General features: G+C 42.9%; 1 protein-coding gene and 1 long non-coding RNA gene across 10 annotated transcripts in view; one reads left to right on the forward strand and one right to left on the reverse strand.

The window, feature by feature from the left end:
• The window catches only part of NFIA (nuclear factor I A), a 463,875-nt gene that overhangs the window by 229,674 nt on the left and 214,483 nt on the right, over positions 1–19,718 (reverse strand). The gene's annotated exons all lie outside the window — the stretch shown is intronic.
• On the forward strand, positions 5,272–11,475 carry LOC120369906. The gene is made up of 4 exons (XR_005583490.1): positions 5,272–5,353; positions 6,194–6,345; positions 6,420–6,557; positions 11,291–11,475. It is a non-coding gene; the product is annotated as an uncharacterized LOC120369906 (long non-coding RNA).

A 19,718-nucleotide genomic window follows, 5' to 3' on the forward strand; every position in this document is an offset into this window, starting at 1 on the left:
GTCCAGTGCCATGATAAAGTCATATTTTTAGGGTTCGGATTTTCAAAAGAACGAAAGGGAGTTAGATGCCCAGTGCCCACTGAATTTCAGTGCGAGTGGGGTGCCTGACTTCCTTATACTCCTTTGAAAATCCCAGCCTACTTTAACAACCTTGATAAAGTCCTTTCAAAAAGCTGGTATAGTATAAAAATTGGTACTGAATAAAATAACATATGGACGCAATATGTGCCTTAGTAAGTCAGTGAAATATTCATATAAGTCTAAACCTGAGTTATTATTTATTATTATTGTTCTTGTTGCTGCTTTTGCGGCCAGGAAGTCCAATAATGCCTGAAGGATGAGCAAATGTCCATCATCTTCAGTTGTCCAACTAGTAACCTCCTGTGACAGGGTATACCAGGCACTCTGAGGCCCCCACACCCCTAGGGTTACCAACCCTCCAGGATTGCCCTGGAGTCTCCAGAAATTAAAGATTAATCTTTAATTAAATATTATGTCATGTGATTAAACCTCCAGCCAAAATTGGCAATGCTACACACCCCGCCCCAGGAAAAAGGGCAATAGAGGTGAATCCTCCAAGCTGCCTAGCGCGGCTGCAGGGAAGCAGCCAATCATCGATGCTTCAGGGACCAGCCAATCAGAGTGTTTCAGGCCCATATAAAAGGAGCTGCAGTACCAGAGCAGAGTCAGTTGCTGCCTGGAGCTAGAGATGTGAGGATGGTGCTCCTGACTGACTGCTGGAAGTCAGACAGAGCAGTTACTAGCATGGACTAGGGGAGCAAGAAAGGTGCTCCTAGCTGGCTGCTGTGACTCACCCAGAAGAGTTATTGGCAGAGGCTGCAGGGAAGTGGCCCAGAGAAACACTAGCAATTAGTTAGAGGGATACAGAATATGACTGCTATTTATAGGGTCCGTGGCTTGGGACCTGGAATAGTGAGCAGGCCCTGGTTCTCCCCACTGGCCACAGGCAGAATGGCCTAGCCCCAGAGAGGGGAGTTTAATTAAGTCCTGAGGAAAGGAGTTAAAACGGACCCCAACAACAGGCTAAATATTGAACTTTGATACGTCCCCAGAAGGGAACTGAACTGACAGTGACTCAGCTGGAGAGCTGGGATCAGCAAGGCCCAGACAGGGCGAAGAGTCTCCAGGGAGGAAACACTGGGGGCACTGCTCCATTCCAGAGAGGGAAAGATACTAGAACAAGCCCAGCGAGAGCTGCAGCCAGACCCCAATTTGGGTACCGCGATGGCTCTGTTGGAGGGACTGGGTAAAGGACTGAGCCCAGGGAAGGCTACCCATAAAGCCATGACCAACTGAGGGCACTGTGATAAGCCTCATTGGTGAGATAGAAGACTGAGCCCAGGGAGGGCTGCAGGAAGATGGTACCAGGACCGTATCCTCCAGAAAGGATTTGTTTATTTCTCATATGGACTGTGTGTGACTCATCTGGAGGGCTGAGTTGCTAAAGACCTACTGGAATCAGAGATATCGTGCAGGCACATGCACTCGGTCAGCAGACAGTGCTCGCGAGAGGCGAGTGAGCCCTACCCCACTACACCCACCTAATAGGATAATGTAGCCAAAGAATGGAAAGGTAACACAGCATCTAGCCACATTATGTTTCATTTATTTTTGCACTTTGGCGAGTTGTCCCAAGAGAATTAATGTTTTTAAATGGCTGCATCTTTTTAGGGCAACTGGCTGTCCTCTACTACAATATCAATGCCATGTGCATGTGCATTTCTGGAGATGGACCAAGTTGCCTTAGCAATCTGAGAGGTGTATGTATGGCAACTTGAAATGTTAAGGACTTTAAACATATTTTTAGAGTGAAATTCCCTTTGTTTCGCTCAAAGGAAACTCTACACTACACAAGAATGATGAGGAAAAGGGTTTCTCCCTTCAATGCAGCCGTAATTGTCATTAACATGAATGGAAATTAATGCATATGGATCACCGAGAGAAGAATAAATCCCTCAGTGTGTAACTTAACCCTATAAAAAAAGCAAGGCAATTCAGAGAAAAGGTTAAAACTAATCATATGGAGTTACTCTGGATTTAGACAGGGGTAACAGAGCTGAATCAGCCCATTGTGTTTAATTCCTCCTGCATAGATGGGGCAAAATTCTGATGTTTGAACAGATTCACTGAGGGGCAAAAAGAGACAGGGGGCCTTTTCTCTGCTCCCCAGAATAGGGCAGGGCAGGCCAGAGGCCAAGTGCTCCCCGGAGTATTAAGCAGAGGGATCCAGCTATTGCACCCAGCAGTGAACCCTGTAGGAGCCCATACTGCTCCTTTGTGGAGCGGCTGTAAGTAATGTAGCAGGAAAATACTTCACTCTACTGTGTGCAGGCAGGATTGCCCAGGGACACTCCACTAGACTATATGGAAGATCATCCATTGCACTGTATGAAGATCCTTGTAATCTATAGCCCAGAGTATACAGTCTTTGCAGCAATGATATGGAATTAATACGTATTGAAAGTGTCTATGAAAAATAAATACAATGTGCAAAAGTATAACAACTCAACCATTTTAAAGCTGGACGCAATAAGCAGCAAAATGGCTTAGTTTATACTTGTGAATTTAAAATGCTAATTTCACTGTAATAATAAGCCGCTTCTTTAAGAAATAAAAAAGCTTCAGAAACACAAATAAGCACGTGTGTTGCCATAACTAAAAGGTGACCAATCAGTATTTTTTAAATACAATTTGGTAGCAGGAAAAATTGGTTCCATGCTGGGACTCTTTATGTCAAGTCTTAACCAGAGCAAAATTTTATGGCCCAGTTATAAACTCCTGAAAATAAGGGCTTATAATAGAAATGCTGACAGACCCTTAATTATAGCAGCACTGGGTGGGCACTGCTGTAATAAAGCCCACATATTTTCCCTTTGATCAGTATTTACAGGATGCATTGGAAATCATCTTATTTACAAGTGCATGCACACTCAACTAGGTGGAGTTTTATACATTAAAAAAACAACAACAAAAAGGAAGTACAAAGTACGCCGTTAAAAAACCAGGGGCTTTACCTCCTGGTGTTCAAGCAGCATACCAACCAGAAGCTCCAGGCATTGACTAATGTTTTTACTCTTCCAGTTTGTATAAAAGGTTGAAGTTCAGTCTAGTGCAGTGCAGCATTCCACAAGACCTGCTGCCTCTTTAGGCAGGCGATTAATCACATGATCGATAGACCATATGATTAGGCACTAATAGCTGATAGGAGGAGAGAATAAACAACCATAAATTCGCTTTGTACTGCGTAATCCAAGTGTAAGAGAGGTCAGATAATGGCCACATAAGGTCATGCTGCCTAAGGAGCCCATATGGGAAAGATGGAAGATACATACATTTTTAAATATGTTCAATTATTATCGTATTGCTGAGCAGGGCTATTCTGGCCAATGCACCTCTATTATTTTGGCATTATTAGGGCATATGGGCAGCTTCAGTGCTCCAAATTAGTCATTATATTAAAAAATGAGAGCCCCTCCCACACACACACAACTTTATTATGGCAATAATTTTGTACGAAACACTACCCTTGGTATAATTTAGCAATTCACAGGGTGATTCAGTTGCTCGGCCTGTAAAAGGGTTCTTTAACAGGAATTAAATGAACATGGAAGCATCCAGAGTTTGGTTTGTTGTTGTTATTGTTGTGTTTTTTCTCTGTAGTCAAAGCACTAGGTGGACTGTTTAATTTCTCCTTTGCACATTACAGCTGGGAGTTCTGCTGCTCTTATGAACTCACACTATCAAGACTGGATGCTCAGCATAAAAGCTTGGTTTCAAAGGGTCATAAATCTCTGCCTCCTCCCCACCCCCACCTTCATTCCCTTTCTTCTTCCTTCTCTAAGGCTCTTCCCTTCCCCACACACAGTCTTCTCTGTCATAAAAAAATGGTCTCTTCAGGACTCAGATTCAAGCCAGGCTTATGGCCTTTATTTTACAGTAAACATATCCTTTGTCTCTGTCAACAAACTCTAGAAGAAACAAGAGTGGCTGGTTAAGGGGGGTGGGGGGAGCTTCATCCACCCCACACAAAAGCAAGGAGTTTACAAAAACTCTCTGTCAATTATTGGAATTAGACACAATAAGTTACTTCCTATCATTTAAATAAAAACCTTACTGGTAAAGAAGTCACTGAATGCTACCTTGGTAAGAGATGGCCAACCGTTGGGCATCCTTCATTGCCCACTGGCAGACTTTGTAAATCACTTTTATCTGCCAAATTGTAAGTGGGACAACCACCATCCCTTATCTATTTTGCTTCTGAAAAGCATTTGCTCCCCTTCTCAATGACATGAGATTCTTGGGATGCACTCTTCTTTTGTTACTTCCCAGCGTTAATGATGGGTAAGAGCGAGCATGCCTAGCCAAGCTCTTCTGTCTGTTCTAATTTATCTGTATTCATACAGAGAATGTTTAAATCAGGTCAGTGTGTCTTAAACTACTACGTGAAGATGCTGTTCAACTCAGCATGAAAATGAAGCTCTGCTTCAGATACCATGTAAGCTCTTGACTTTCAAAGATACTGTGGATTGCACAATGTAGAGCAAGTCAAAATCACTGGATTGCAGGAAGAACTGCACATGCCCTTGAGTTCGTGAGTGACCAGGAGTCTGACAATGTATGGTGCAGTCCTATGAAAAATTACTGTCATTTTCCTAATTTATTTTTATTTTAAGACACATTTCAAAAACCTCATTGGGCCCCTCACCAGTCTTCAGCTGGAACCCACCTGATATTGGAGTTCTGAACCATGCAGTCTTGGGGCTGGGTGAGGAAATAGTTCCTCCAGTTCTACTATGCACCACAGTTTAATGTCCTGTGACATCTTCTCTTTTGGGAGAATCACTTCTACCTTTCCAAATAGGAATGCCAGCTTTTCATCTTGAAGGCCCCGCATGCATACTAAATACAAAAAGGAAGGGCCCATCAATAATCTGGAGCCATCCAATTTTTGAATGGCTTAACACCAAACACAGATGAAACCTAAGTGATTAGATCTTACGCTTTTTGGCACAGGGATGTTATCTTTTTATTTATTCTGTACGGCACCAAACACACTTTTAGGAGCAACATTGATAATAATAACTAATAATAATAATCATTAACAATCATTAATATTTTGCTTTGAGCTAATAAGAACAATATTTTCTTTGTTTAAATAAAACATTCTCTTTATGACCCAATAACCTCTCTTCCTCCAGCCATGGGATACCAACATGTAAGTGTTCTATGCAGAGAACTCTCACTGACCAAGCACTACCTTGTTCAGCATGTGAGAGCGTAGCCTCAGGTGCTATGACTGAACAGAAGACTTCCTTCTAAGAAATAGCTAAAGGTTTGAAATGAACAATTCCTTTCCCTCATGTACTTGTTCATCTTAGCATTATTTGTACAATCATCTGCTATTTTTGCTGTAAGTCTAAATCTACATTGCCATTTCCTTGAAAAAAAATTTTATAGCCATCACTTATTCTTACAAAATATTATCAGATCTAATTACATTTCAGTCCACTACTGCAATAGCTAACGTACCCAGCACTGAGTCGCTTGCCATTTACTCGAAAACAATATAAGCATTAAAAGTTGCTACCTATGCTGAATTCATTCTGAACCATTTCATTTTCATCATAAACAAGAGCAAAGAATTAACTATGGTGATTAACAAAGAGTATGTAAAAAAAGTATCAGAGGGGTAGCCTGGGTATTCACCCACGAAAGCTCATGCTGCAAAACGTCCGTTAGTCTATAAGGTGCCACAGGATTCTTTGCTGCTTATGTAAAAAAAGAGACTCTATATGACTGGATTTAATTCTACCTCACTACAACTAATTTATCCATTCAGTTGTTGTTAAAAACTCATTTTGAAGTAAGTGATGGAATTTACATGTGTGCATATTGCCCCACCCCGTTATTCCTCCCTCCGCCCATGTTTAAAAGGAAAGGGAGTAGTTATTGTGCCATGTGAAATCTCAGATGCTCTTCAAGGATGCTGACATTTATTTAATTAATTTCCCTCCCCAGCTTACACAATGGCCCTGTATGCAAAACCATGCATGAATAATTCCGATTTGAAAACCGCATTATTACAAAAGATGTCAAGTTCACACACTGTCAGCACTAATAAACTCCACACCCGGCTAAACCTGAGACACTGTCCCCCTTCCTCATCCCTCAGGTCAGCCTCCAAAGAAAGCCTTGGGCAAAACCAGCTAGACCTGCTATGTGCCCTGAGTGCCAGCAAACTCACCCTCTTGGGGGACCAACAAGGGAGGATGTTCCAGAGTTAAGGACCATCCTCTGAGAATGCAGGCTCCTACTACAAAGGAGGTATGCAGGACCCCCATTTTGTTGGGCTTTATAGACCAAAACCAGCACTTTATTATTATTTATTGTTACTGCAGAAGAACACCAGAGGACTGGGAAGATCATCGTGCTGGGAGCTGTACAAACACACAGGAAGCCAGACCCCTTCCCTGAGCAGCTTACAATCTAATTTAAGACACAGTACAAGTGAATGAGAAACACACTCAGAAGATGAGGTAATGGTAATAAAATGGTAATCAAATCATATTGTTACATAAATAGTTACTGCAAATCTTGATCTTTCTCTCCCTCTTTGTATATAACCAAAATCAGCTGCCCCTCCTTGCCATACAATCTAGCCATTACTGGTAGGCTAATTTCTTGCAGGCTGTACAGGGGAAGTGGGTTTTGAGTAGACCTGCAGGAGGTGGGGAACATGGCTTTAAGGACTGTACCAGAAATGAAGCGGAAGCCTGTGCACTTTGTGGCACACAGATGGAATATGCTCCATACAAGAAGTAGGTGGGCAAACACATCTTTCACTAGCTGAAGTTTCCAAGTGGTCTTCTGGTACATACCCAAACAGGGGCTTCATTGACATGCCAGAGCAGCCTTATAAGCAAGATTTCAATAAGAATGTAACAAGACCAGTTATACCTGGTTTGGTGTCCTTTCATCTGATGATGATCACATGTCTGATTGATGTTTCCTGCTGTGGAGGTGGAATTCACCAAAATAATCACATAGAAAACACTAGACTACAAAACCTGACCTGGCAAGGTGCTAAATGCTCCCTGCAAGGCTCTTACCACTCTTAGCTCACGCTGCAGCTAATGAGTAAACTGCACTGAGCACCTTGGAGGATCGAGCCCTATACATATTTGAGACAGTGATTTTCCCAAATTGTTATCTGATGTCCACTGCAGAACCCAGCAAAAGATCATCCACTCTAGGTACCACTGTGAATGAGAAAGCAAACAGCAGAGGGAAATCGTTACATATGGTACAGCTATTTATAAGGGGTGTGTGGAAAGCATCATTAATACTCAGGACCTTGTATTCCAGTTGCATACCTGAGACATGCATTAATGGCCCAAAGCAGACTCTAAAATGGCCTCGTCCTAAAGAATTACAACACATGAAAGTATTTGGTTCGCTCACATTTAATATAAATGAAATGATTATTTCAAACCGAAGATAACACAAAGCAGAATCCTTGGGCAAAATTCTCCCCAGAGATACTCATATGCAACTTCCATTGAAGTCAATGGGAGTCACACCCTCACATACCTTAAGCCTCCAGCCTCTTTTACGTTGAACAAAATTTTTAAAGCCTTTACAATATTGTAATAGGGGTAAATCCAAAATCACATTCTACAGAGAAAAAGAGGGAGGAATGAAGCAAGGAGATACTGATGTAGCTACAGGAGATTTTGGGAGGCTTAATTAATGTTTTCCAAGCACTTTGAGATCTTCAGGTGAAAGGCACTACAAACTTGCAGAGTGTTATTATTACTACATTTAAAAGAGAAGTGTGCAGACACTTTACACACTATTAAACAGACATTCCCATCCACAGTACATGCATGGACAGCTTAACACAATAATACATACTATTATGAAGGTTTTCCTTCCTTGGGCACTGGAACACACCTAGACTGACACCAAAGTATCCTATGGTAGAATGAATTATTCTGTCTACATCATCTTATACATTTGCTTCTTTGCTAACACTAAAATGTAGAGCAGCGGGATAAAGTTTGCTGATCTCACGTGCATAAACAGGACAGATGAGAAGTGCATGCACTCAGCATTTCTGTTTCAATGGGGGACGAAGAGATAAGGAGTTATCATTTTATACCTCTATGATTTACTTGCTCAGCACAAAGTCATCTGTCTCCTATGCTTTTTCTTAGTCCATGACATATGATCTATCAAAGAGTACGAGAAGTTACCAAACAGGTACATAAACCACAGGTGTCCAAGTAATACGTTTACCACAACTGGGTCAGGAGGTAATCCTCTCTGATTGGTTATGGAGCCCTACTCAACATGGATGAAATCTGCCCTTGTAAGAATCAGCATAAGGCTTTTGCACCAAGTCCCACTCAAAACAAGGCTTAAGTGGGATGACATTCTGCACCAGCTGAAGACAGATGAAGTATTTGGAGAGAGAATTGGGAACTGAGCTATTTGATAGAGGGCAGGGCTTTTTGTGCTGGCCTAATATTGGACCTAATTAACACAGGTGTTGGACACAGTCAACCTTCCCGACACATTTAAGAGCATCATGTAATCAAGAATGCTGGGTTGTACTAGTTGTGGCCTTTAAGTCTTGGGAATGAGTGGAAGGTCTTGTGTTCTCAGTGTGGTGGTAGCATATAAACTAGTCACAGAGAGAGAGGAAGTCTTCCCACAATGTGTACAAGGAAATGGTGTGCAATGTCAGGAGTTCTATTATGATGCATCTGGGATCCTCAGAGGGTCGACTCATGATTTCAGATCGTCAATACCCAGCTACGTGTTTACGTTTTCAACATCCAACACTCTCGTTCTCCTCTACACACAGATGTTCTGGGGGCACACTGCCAAAGGAAACGGGGGGTGGGGAGGAAGCCAGGCTGTTGTCAAGGATGAACCCCAGAGTTGGCATATGAGATCAGAGGCAGCTGCCCTCATGGATGCATATGGTTAAATTACTTGTGCCTGAGGGCAGGCTGGATGGTAGGCAGCCAATCAGCTTAGAATGGGCAAAGATAATTAAATCATCTTATTGCTGGGCAACCCACATTCAGAAGCTCCTTGGGCTGCATGTGACCCCTTGCTATGGCCACGCATGAGCCATATCTTTCCTAGATGCTAGTACACAGTGAAGACAAATTGTACGGCTAAAGATCAGACTAGAGCATTGCCTGTGCCCTTGTCTGGAAGCTCTACTGAAGAATGAAGGGCACCTGTGGGAACTAAAGCGTGGAACAGTGCATTTAAGGTGCAGTGTGCCAATATTTGTCACCAGATCACGCTCTTCATTTCATCTCTTGAATAAAACAACCCCCAAAAAACTATCGTTTACTACATTCCACCAACCTCCAATATGGCTAGAACTTTGGAACACTCCTCCTCAAGCTAAGTTTGTCTCACTGAAAACATGCTTCTCGTTAAAGAAACTACTTAAAATGTAGAATCTAAAATTAAGCAAAAATAGCAGACAGTATGTTCAACTTCAAAATTTGCCAGTACTCAGCCAAGTATACCATAAACAGAAGGCAAAACTGAATATTTTTAACTGAACAGCCCTTGAGTGATTAAAATTTGGGGCCAAAATAAACAATCTTTCTCTTCTCCTTGCAACAAAATATCTGACAAGGACTGGAGTCCCTTTCCATTTTTAAACTCACATTTTGATTATTACATGTTTGTTTTAGAATAGTGCCCAGAGGTCCCAAGCAGATTAGGACTCCATTGTGCTCAGCATTATCTAAACACATAGGAGGACACAGCCCCTTGCCCTGAGTGGGTGTAAGAAACAAAAGGAGGGAGAGAGAGAAAAGGTACAAGGGTAACAGTTATAGGAGCATGTGGTTTTAGGGTAGCTATGTGAATAATCTGCTGGTTTAAAATCTTATTTTTTAAATATAAGTATACAGTAGATATTAATGAGGTCAGTAAACCCTGCTGGCCTCCTGCCTAGCCATTTATGGAGACAATTAACCATAGGCATTGCTGTAGAAATGGGTATTAGGTAGCAGGAAGTATTTGAAAGCAGACAAGGTAGCGGCTTTACAGATTAGCTCAGGGAAGATGGTGCCTGGAAGAAGGCAGTGAGATGCTTGCAGGAGAAGGGGACAAAGAAGCAATAAAGGCTGGGGGAGGGAGAAGGGACACAATAGAATACAAATGCAGATAAGTAGAAAAGGGCTCAGTTGTGAACGGTGGTTAAAATCGTTGTTAAAAGTACAGCATAGACAGCTGTATCGCCTGCTGCGGAGAAGGGGGAGTCAGTGGAAGGACTCAGGGAAAGGTATGATGTGGTCAGAACCCAGGCTAGGAAGATGATCTTAGTAGTAGTGTTTTGAGGGGAGGAGGACACAGACTAGCGAGTTTACAGGGTTTTATCAGCGGGGACTAGAGAAAAATGTGGAATCCCAAAAAAGTTATGGAGAAAAAAGAGACAACATTAAGGAATAGTTTGGATATGTGGGGCTAGAGAGAGGCAGGAGTTAAAAATAACATCTGGTTATAGACATGAGCAACTGAAAGAATGGTGGAGTTATCGATGGTGACAGAGAGGAAGCGGGGAGGAGACACATGCTCCGTTTTGGCCATGTTAACTTACACTGATGGCATGACATCTAGGGGGAGATGTCATAGAGAGAGGCTGAGATGCAGGACTGGATAGTGGGAGACAGGTCAGGAGTGGAGAGGTAGATTTGTAAGTCATGGCAGCTGAAGTGAAGTGACAAGATATGATCACCTAGAGCAGTGGTTCTCAAACTTGGGCTGCCGCTTGTTCAGGGAAAGCCCCTGGTGGGCCTGGCCGGTTTGTTTACCTGCCGCGTCCACAGGTTCGGCCGATCGCGGCTCCCACTGGCCGCAGGTCGCCACTCCAGGCCAATGGGGGCTGCAGGAAGCGGCGTGGGTCGAGGGATGTGCTGGCCGCCCTTCCTGCAGCCCCCATTGGCCTGGAGTGGCGAACCGCAGCCAGTGGGAGCCACGATCAGCCGAACCTGTGGATGCAGCAGGTAAACAAACCGGCCCGGCCCACCAGGGGCTTTCCCTGAACAAGCGGCAGCCCAAGTTTGAGAACCACTAACCTAGAGAAAGGGTACAGAGAAAGAGGAGGACAGAGCCTAGGACAGAGTCACTGTTAATTAAAATGTGATGCAAAAGGCATATACATATGATCCCCTGCAGCGAAACCTATAGCAAAGGCCACCTCCAACAGTGAACAACTTCTTTATTTATATAGGATCTGATCCAACTTCCAATGAAAAGACTCCAGCAGGAGCTGGATCAGTGCCTAAAATGTACTTTACAGGCACAGAATAAGGCAGTCTCCTGTCCCACAGCGCTTACAGTCAAGGGGGTCAATCCTGCAAGCATTTGCATGTCAGTAACTTTATTCCTGGGAGTTGAATGGACAACATATAGATCAAGGAGACAGGAAAGAGAACAAATGGGATTTGAAGATGGGTAAGCAACCATTTAAAAGTATCTCCTATAAGATTTCCAGCAGTTTCTTTGATCTTTTGTTAAAGTCCACTTATATGAGGAAACTGACTTTGTTGGTCACTTAACATCAGTTTCACTGTATAAAGAATAAACATTACTTTGAGCCCAGTAAAGACTATTTAACCAACCCTCCCTCCCTCATTTCTGCCCTACTATGCTTTTTAACTCTGATCACCTTTCGTCAACTATGTTCAAGAGGACGCAATGCTGTTCTCATTATTTTAGCATCAGCTAGGTGGAATTGTTCATAATTTGCAGGCACTGAGCAGATTATCAGTTATATTACTTCAATTTAAAATGTTTCCATACGTTCTGTGTCAGCAGAAAGCATTTCTTACTATGGAAAGACAGTTGTATGTACAACAACCAAATAGCCTTTGACATGCCGGTTAATTACATCGGTTAGCTACTATCGCACATGCATGAATGCCGTGCTAACAAAAACACTTTGGCATGCAAAATGGAATAGATCAAGAAGTCGAGATGCCCAATCCTGCAACTATTCCACTTCCGCAGTCCCCATGAAATGTCGCAGCAGTCTATAGTTATTCCCACATGGAGTCCAACTGAATTAAATAGGATCCCATGCAGTAGGAACTGCACTTGCCGACATTCCCATTTGTAGGATCAAGCCCTACATAAAGTCAGCTATCAGTTTTAGTCTTGGGATAGTTCCATCTCAATGTGGAGAGGGGTTATACATTAGAAGCCTAATCCTGCACCCTGAAGTCAATGGGAGCTTTGCTGTTAACTTCAGTGAGTAAAGGATCAAGTCCCCCTTATTCAGCAAGGCACTTAAATACATGCTTAACTTAAGCACTTGCTTGAAGCATGGGATTTAAGCTAAGTGTGTGCTTAGTATTCTGCTGAATCACTGCCTACCTCTTTGTCCACACTAAGAAGTTACTTACCAATTATTCAGCACTCCACCCAACTAGATGCAAGGGAGGCTCTGCTTTATGGAGGCGACCTAGACTTCTGGCCTTGTTCCAACCCTGCCTTCAGCCACCCCTACTGATTCCCCATGTGCTCCCTTTCAGAAGCCCCCAAGTTCCATCCCTGAGTGGACCTACTGCAACAACTCCGCAGATGTGGGAGCTCAACCTGCTCCATAATTAATGCATGAAGCCTCTCATGCATCAAGATGTGCCCACCCCACACCTCAACCCCTTGGCACATACTCAGGACAAGTCACTAGGGAAGGGCCCTACATCATGCACTGTATGCCCTGATCGATCTTTTCCATCTCTAACTTTTATGATTCTATACATCTTTAAAAGCGTTGATTCTCCAGTACGCCATATGTAGCTACTTACACCTGCACAAAGTGTGTGCAAAATGCCAACCTTCTTTTCTGGTAGTGTTTGAAGCCCACTTTCCACGTGCTTTGCCGTGTAAATGGCTTTGCACAAAGTACAAGGAAACAGAGAATGGTGCCCTTTATTTTTTATCTCATAAACTTCAATTTTCTTCTTTCAGCTACCTGTCCTCATTATTCCTTCCAAGCTCTTAAAACACTCCATGACTATCTATAAAGAAAGAGGGGGGAAAATTACCTCCCAAAACCATTTTCATTGCCAGTCAATAGCAGCACACGGCGCTAACCACAGCCTTACTGCACTGACAGTTAAACTGCTTTTACACATCTACTTTCCACAAAGCTCTCACACAGTAATCCATTTAGTCATATTTTGACCAATAAAATGTATGAATAGCTAATCGAGTGGCTAACTTTAAAATGATATGAGATTTTGCCTTGTAATTACTTCCTCGGCTAAATAGCAAATTCCTATCAAATTCTAATCTTTCTATGGCTGCTGGAAAAATTTGTCTCCAACCATATAATTACCACCAACTCGCTTGTTCCTTTGTATGACTGAGAAGGTGCCTTAACCCTAGTTTAGCATAAAGACTAAAATAATGCCAGGCATTTGCTTAAAGAAAAGCTCCACCTATTTTGTTCAGCCCAGAAACCTTGAAGTTCAAAAGGTAAGGAGCACTTTTCTTTTTTAACATGAATAGAAACTGTGTAGGAAAATAGAAGTTTTTAATTAAAATGGGCCTTTCTCAGCTTGCAGTAGTGGAAGGCCTCTTGTTAAATCAGTTACATCATCTTTTACCCTGGCAGCATGGGATCATCATGAACAACTGTGAGTAACTGTGTGTTTGGCTTTGGCACCGGTTTAGCAATCATAAAAAGAACTGTAATGTTTACAAATTAAGGGCACGATTGTGCTTGAAGACTCAGTTCTGCTGGGGGCGGGAAAGAGGAAACACCAAGACACATTCTCTCCAGGGGAGCACAATGCCAGACCTCCTACAAGGAGCAGCCCCGATCTCTGCTTCTACTAAGTTCCTGCAAAAGACGCAGCATCCAGCAGATGGCAGAAACGCCACTCCTACCCCTCCTTCACAGTACTATTACCCACCCACGTCATCCACAGACGTTACTGTGGGGAGGCCTTAACCATTTGCTCCTAGGGTATGTCTACTCTACCCGCCGGATCAGCAGGTAGTGATCGATCTATTGGGGATCGATGTATAGATGCGATACATTGATCCCCGAACGTGCTCCCCGTCGACTCCAGAACTCCACTGAGCCACGGCCGTCGATCCCGCGCCGCAAGGACACAAAGTAAGTCAATCTAAGCTATTCTCGTAGCTGAAGTTGCATATCTTAGATCAATCCTCCCCCCTAGTGTAGACCAGGGCCTACAGTCGCTTCCTACCTCCTGGAGCCTGAGTAATAGTACACAACTTTGGGATGCAACCATGGACTCACCCCATTTCCCATTACATGGCAGTGTAATGAAGGCATTCAGTTGCAAAAAGAGATTCAGCAGGGTCTATGGGACCCTGATTGATCTCATCAGACTGCTTTCTGCTGTTTTCACACAGGATATTCTCTCCCTTGTGCAGGGGTGAAAGTAACTTAAAGGACTTGCTGGTATTCCAGAGTCCTGCAGAGGGGGAGGGGCCTCAACCGGAAGAGGCGTGGCCTCTATCGGAAGAGGTGGGGCCTTTAAATCCCAGGGCTTTTAAATCAGGATTTAAAGGGCTTGGGGATTCGGCTGAAGTAGGAGCCGGGCCTTTTAAAACACCCCCGGAGCTACCAGCTGCAGAGGCGGCTGGGAGCCCTGGGGTTTAGGCAGGGGCGAAAGTCATTTACATTTCTTACCCATATGGTCCAATCGCAAGCAACCCACCTCTCCTACGTACTTCATGGATCCCTCCCATTGCATGACATAGATAGAGAAAATAAAGCTACTATTACTACTACCAGTACTACTGTCTGTAATAAAACTTTACTACTGGAATAAGCCTGAAAAAGTGAAAACTCACTGTCACATTTTTCTCCGTGTCTTCCCTCCTCCTCCAGCCAGGCTGCCAACACTAGGCTCTGTGCTTTCTCCCTGGCACTCAGCAGCTGCAGGAGCTTCCCTCTAGCTTGCAGCAGGAGACTGGCTAAGGAAGGGAGAAGCCTGCCTCCTGCATAAGAACAGTTTAAACTCAGCTGTTCCCTGCGCAGTTCAGTAACGTTTCAAAGAGGATCTGCAAGTAGTTTGGACATCACAACCATGATCCTCTGCTGGGGAGCGAATGGGATAGATTTGAACTTGGAAATGGTTCCTGATTTTGACTGTGTTTTTTTGTATATAGGAGATCCCCCTCATCCCGGAGGCAGAAAAGAACTGCCCCTGCCATGGTCACACACACCATCCCCCCCTCCCCCCAACAACTGGGAATGAAATTAACAAGGATGCCAGAAATGGCTCCTAACTCTGGGGATTGAACTGCGCAGGGAACAGCTGAGTTTAAACTGTTCTTATGCAGGCAGCAGCAGCAGGCATCTCAGCCAGTGTCCCTACTGCAAGCTAGAGCCTAGAGGAGAACCCCTGCTGTGGGAGGGGGGGGAGGAAGGAGACGAGAAACCAATGTAACAGTGAGTTTTCCCCTTCCACCTGCTTTTATTAGCTCTGGATTTAAGCTGTGCAGCCAAATGCTTGTATTTGTTGTGTATTGGAGAGATCCCCTCATCCCGGGAGCAGAAAAGGACTGCCCCTGCCATGGTCAAACACACCTTCCCCCCAGATACTGCGAGTGAAATTAACAAGGATGCCAGAAACCACTCCTAACCCCCAGGGGCTGAACCACTCAGGGAACAGCTGAGTTTAAACTATTCTTATGCAGGGAGCAGGCTTCTCCCTCCCTCAGGCAGTCTCCTTTTCTTACAGGTCCTCTGTACCCACCCGTACCGGCTTACTTTCACCTCTGCCCTTGTGCTGATTGGTTCTTCTCTCCAAATCCCTCCCTTCTTTCATCATTCCGAACAGCTAATCTCCTCCTAAATAAACCTCAACCTCAGGATTTAAATAATCCCCTAATCACCACCACCTCCCAAAGTCATGGTACTCACATTGCTGTCTGCTCGTTCTGCATGTGCGTTACACATCTTCCCGTTATCCTTTCTTGCCTATTTATACTGTAAGATCTTTGGAGCGGAGACTGTCTATTTTTGCACAGCACCTACCACAATGGGGCCCCGTTCTCAGTTGTCCCCTAGGCACTACAACAGTAAACATGATAAATGGTAATAATAATGAACTACACATAGGCCAGTGGGACCTTAAATTGTAAACTTATTGGGGCAGGGACAGTCTTCAATTCTGTATTCCTACAGTGCCCTGATTGAATCCAGGAAAACAGATGTCTTCCTATCCACCAAGACCTTGACAATGTCCTCCCGACCCTGCAACATCTTACGTCCCACAAGCCTTTCTGGTAACATTCGTTTAGCCTCATGCAATCAGGCTACGATCAGAAGCAGGCTTGGAAAGCAGATTGGGCTAAACAAGACTTTAAAAATAAGCATCTAGTGCTGAATCCCACACAGAAGGTTCCTGGGTTTGACCTTCCACGGTCATCTCGGTCAACTCTGAACCGAATTCGAACCAACCCTGGTAGATAAAGATATCTAATGCACAAATGGAAAGTCAAGGGCCCCCGGTGTGCAAATGTGCTTCCCACAACAGACCTTCGAACATATCACTACCTACTGCCCAATTTATAATTATGAAGGAGGCATTTCTGCAAAAAATTCTTCTACTCCTGATGTAGCCGTTTGGCTCAACCAACTTCAGGTGAAATTGTCGTTGCTGCTCTACATGAGCCGCACGAAAGAAGAAGGGGACTCTAGGTGTTACTGTAATAAATACATAATCATAGTAACAAATAATCCCAGAGACAATTTTTAATGACTCTTTCTTAGCAGAAAGACGATTTGGTAGCTGCCTGTCGCTTTTGGGGGGGGGGAGAGGTATGGGCTAGATATAAGCAAAGACAACTGTCAAAACCAATAAAAATATAAAATTTTCCCTTAGTTCCACTTAAAATCCTCTTCACTGAATGAGACCCTAGAAACAAATGCAACTCTGCAATGTCCTGTATGTAATTATAATTTACTGATTAACTGCTAGCCAGCAGCATCTATCACAACTGGGATCAAATTTCACTGTTTCCATTGTTTCTATCTCTGGATAAGCAATAAGACACTCCCAACACTAACAAATCATTTATTTACTTTAAACAGACTTGGAGTTTACAATTTAGAGGCAGCCAAGATTCCACCACACAGACCTACAGAGGGAAGTTGGAGTCCCTGAAAAATCTGTCAGGGTGAGCTAGAACACAGTCAGAGGCAAACACAATAAAAAAACAGTACAAAAAGGGGTGGGTTATATCCCTTCAGCAATCCTTAAAAAAAAGAGAGAGAAAGAGAGAGACAGAAAAAGCATAAACCACAAATTATGTCTGTTGGCTGTTTCATTGATAAACTCTGTTATAAGCACAATGCTAATGACTATAAGGGACATCCTCTGGGTTGGGTGGCTGCTTGACCGGATCTTGTCGGCATTTGGCTGATTTCCTAACACTCTGCCAAATCCGTGGCATCATTCACTGTTAGGGCTTTTTCCTTCATCTCTTCTCCTCTCCACTTGGCTGTCCAAGGCAGTCAGTATTTCACTGAACCTGCATGAGTCAGCATTAACTGAAGGAAAGTACTGAACAGAGAAGAAAAATGCCATCACTTAAACTTTCCCTTACAAGTATTTCAGGGTCATCTTATAATGTGTGTGCAAGTCTCAGAATGGGGGTGGGTTCCACAGTAACTCTTTTCTTTTCTAGACCAACGTAATATGATTATTTTTTTAATCGCTCCTGAAATCCACTGAACTTCTGTGTTTGGCTCCTGTTGTTAATTTACTTCTCACTAAAAGTCTTACTGCACCCCTTTATGCTCTCCAGACTCTTTATTAACCCTACTGTTGATTGCATTCCCAGGGCATCTACGGGGTTGCGTATAATTTGTCTAATTAAATGTAAAGAAGAGACGTTTGGTGGAGCACTATTTCATCATTTCCCCTCTTCATGCTGTGGACTTTAATGAGGACCTAAAACACCATCTTAACTTGGCTTTAGTTTCAGCCCAGATGAGCTTTGCTTGTTAAGACAGTCTTCACTTGTCAGGAAAAATAGCTTTATTAAGGTCATGGAATGCAGAGGGTTTGATTAAAGCTAATCAAGAAAGCACGCCAGACTGGAGCACCGTGAATCAAGCTTTAGTACAACATGTTTAACATAACTTAACCTAGGCTATCTGTTAAACGCAGATATAAATAAGATCAAGTTACCAAAAAGAATGCATGAACAACACAGGCATATACAGTAACCTGTATACTGCAATATATTCCTTTAATTCAACTCAAGCCACACTTTATATAAACAAGCAAACTTTTCAGTCCTTGTATGATTATTTCTTTCAGCTAGCATTTTAAACTTTGGAAGATAAGTGCCTTGAGTTTGTTCAGACCAGCCTGCCTGTATGTCTGGAAATATGTAAGTGGTAATGCACATATTATTGATTTGTTAATATGAAGGGCTGTTTAAATCTAAATAAAAATAGATTACGATGTGTATCACGTTTCTGACTGATTTAATACCAAGTGGGCGGTATTCACACCACTTCACAATGCCCTTCTGACTTTTTTTGAATACAGTTTTAGAAAGGTGAGGGAAGATTTACAGAAAGCGTAGCAACATTTTTAAATCTGAGGACATTTCTCAATGAACAGGAGATAATCACTCTGTCTCCTTATCATTTTTATCTGTTGCATTTACTTTGGGTACAAGCACCACTGTAATTGAGGATTCGGGGCCATTTTTTCCCTCAGACATCTCATATAAATATAAAGTAATATAGTGTTTCTTTCTTTCAGTCTCTATTCTGCCTACTATTTCCTATTTACATACTGTTTTGTCCAAACAAAAATACAGATTTCAGTGTATGCCGTTGCTAGAAATGAAAAGCCCATTAAGTTAATATTATAATGGTAGATTTATAATATATCTGTGCAGCACATGTAGTTTTATCATTTTGTGATGTCAAGAAATATGAATAATGTTATTTGATTGGATCATTTGAAAAGCTGGGGAAAATATAAACAACAGCTGCATCTCTAGAAGGCTGCCCTGTAGGGCCCCGATTCAGCAGTCTACCTCTAGCCAGCAAAGCACTTCCGCATATGCTTAAATTCCAATGACTTCAAAGTGTGCACGTGATTAAGTACTTTGCAAAACAGAGATGTATTTAAGCACATGCTTAGATGCTTAACTAAACTGGGACCTAAAGGCCTGAGCCTGTGGGAGTTGGGAGCACTCAGAAACTTGCAAGATTGAACCCTTGAGCAGGGATGAGGAAGGGGAGGAGGCCACTGGAGCACTAAGTCTGCACTGCTGTGCCAGTGCAATCCTCTGGATGAATGGAAGTTAGCAGTGGCTGACTCAGCTGGAGGTGGATCTTCAGCAGCCAAAAGATGGCTTGCTATTTTTTACTAATTGAACTGGAGGTAATGGAACACGGGAGCTATAGGGAAACTAGAGAGTTACACACGCTGAGGTTTAAACAATCTGGTTTCAGCTGCAAGAGCAGACTAGCTCTAACATAAAAAGCCAGGATCCTTTTCTTCACTATGGTTTCCTGTGTTAATTGTTTAATATAAAATTGTACAAACGAACTCTGTTAACTTTTTAATTACTACTTGTAAGTCACAGGGTCATTCTAAACAAAATGTCGGCAGCCTTTTTAAGTACACAGGCAATAAACA

Source organism: Mauremys reevesii, linkage group 8, assembly GCF_016161935.1.
Source record: "Mauremys reevesii isolate NIE-2019 linkage group 8, ASM1616193v1, whole genome shotgun sequence".
Lineage (NCBI taxonomy): Eukaryota > Metazoa > Chordata > Testudines > Geoemydidae > Mauremys > Mauremys reevesii.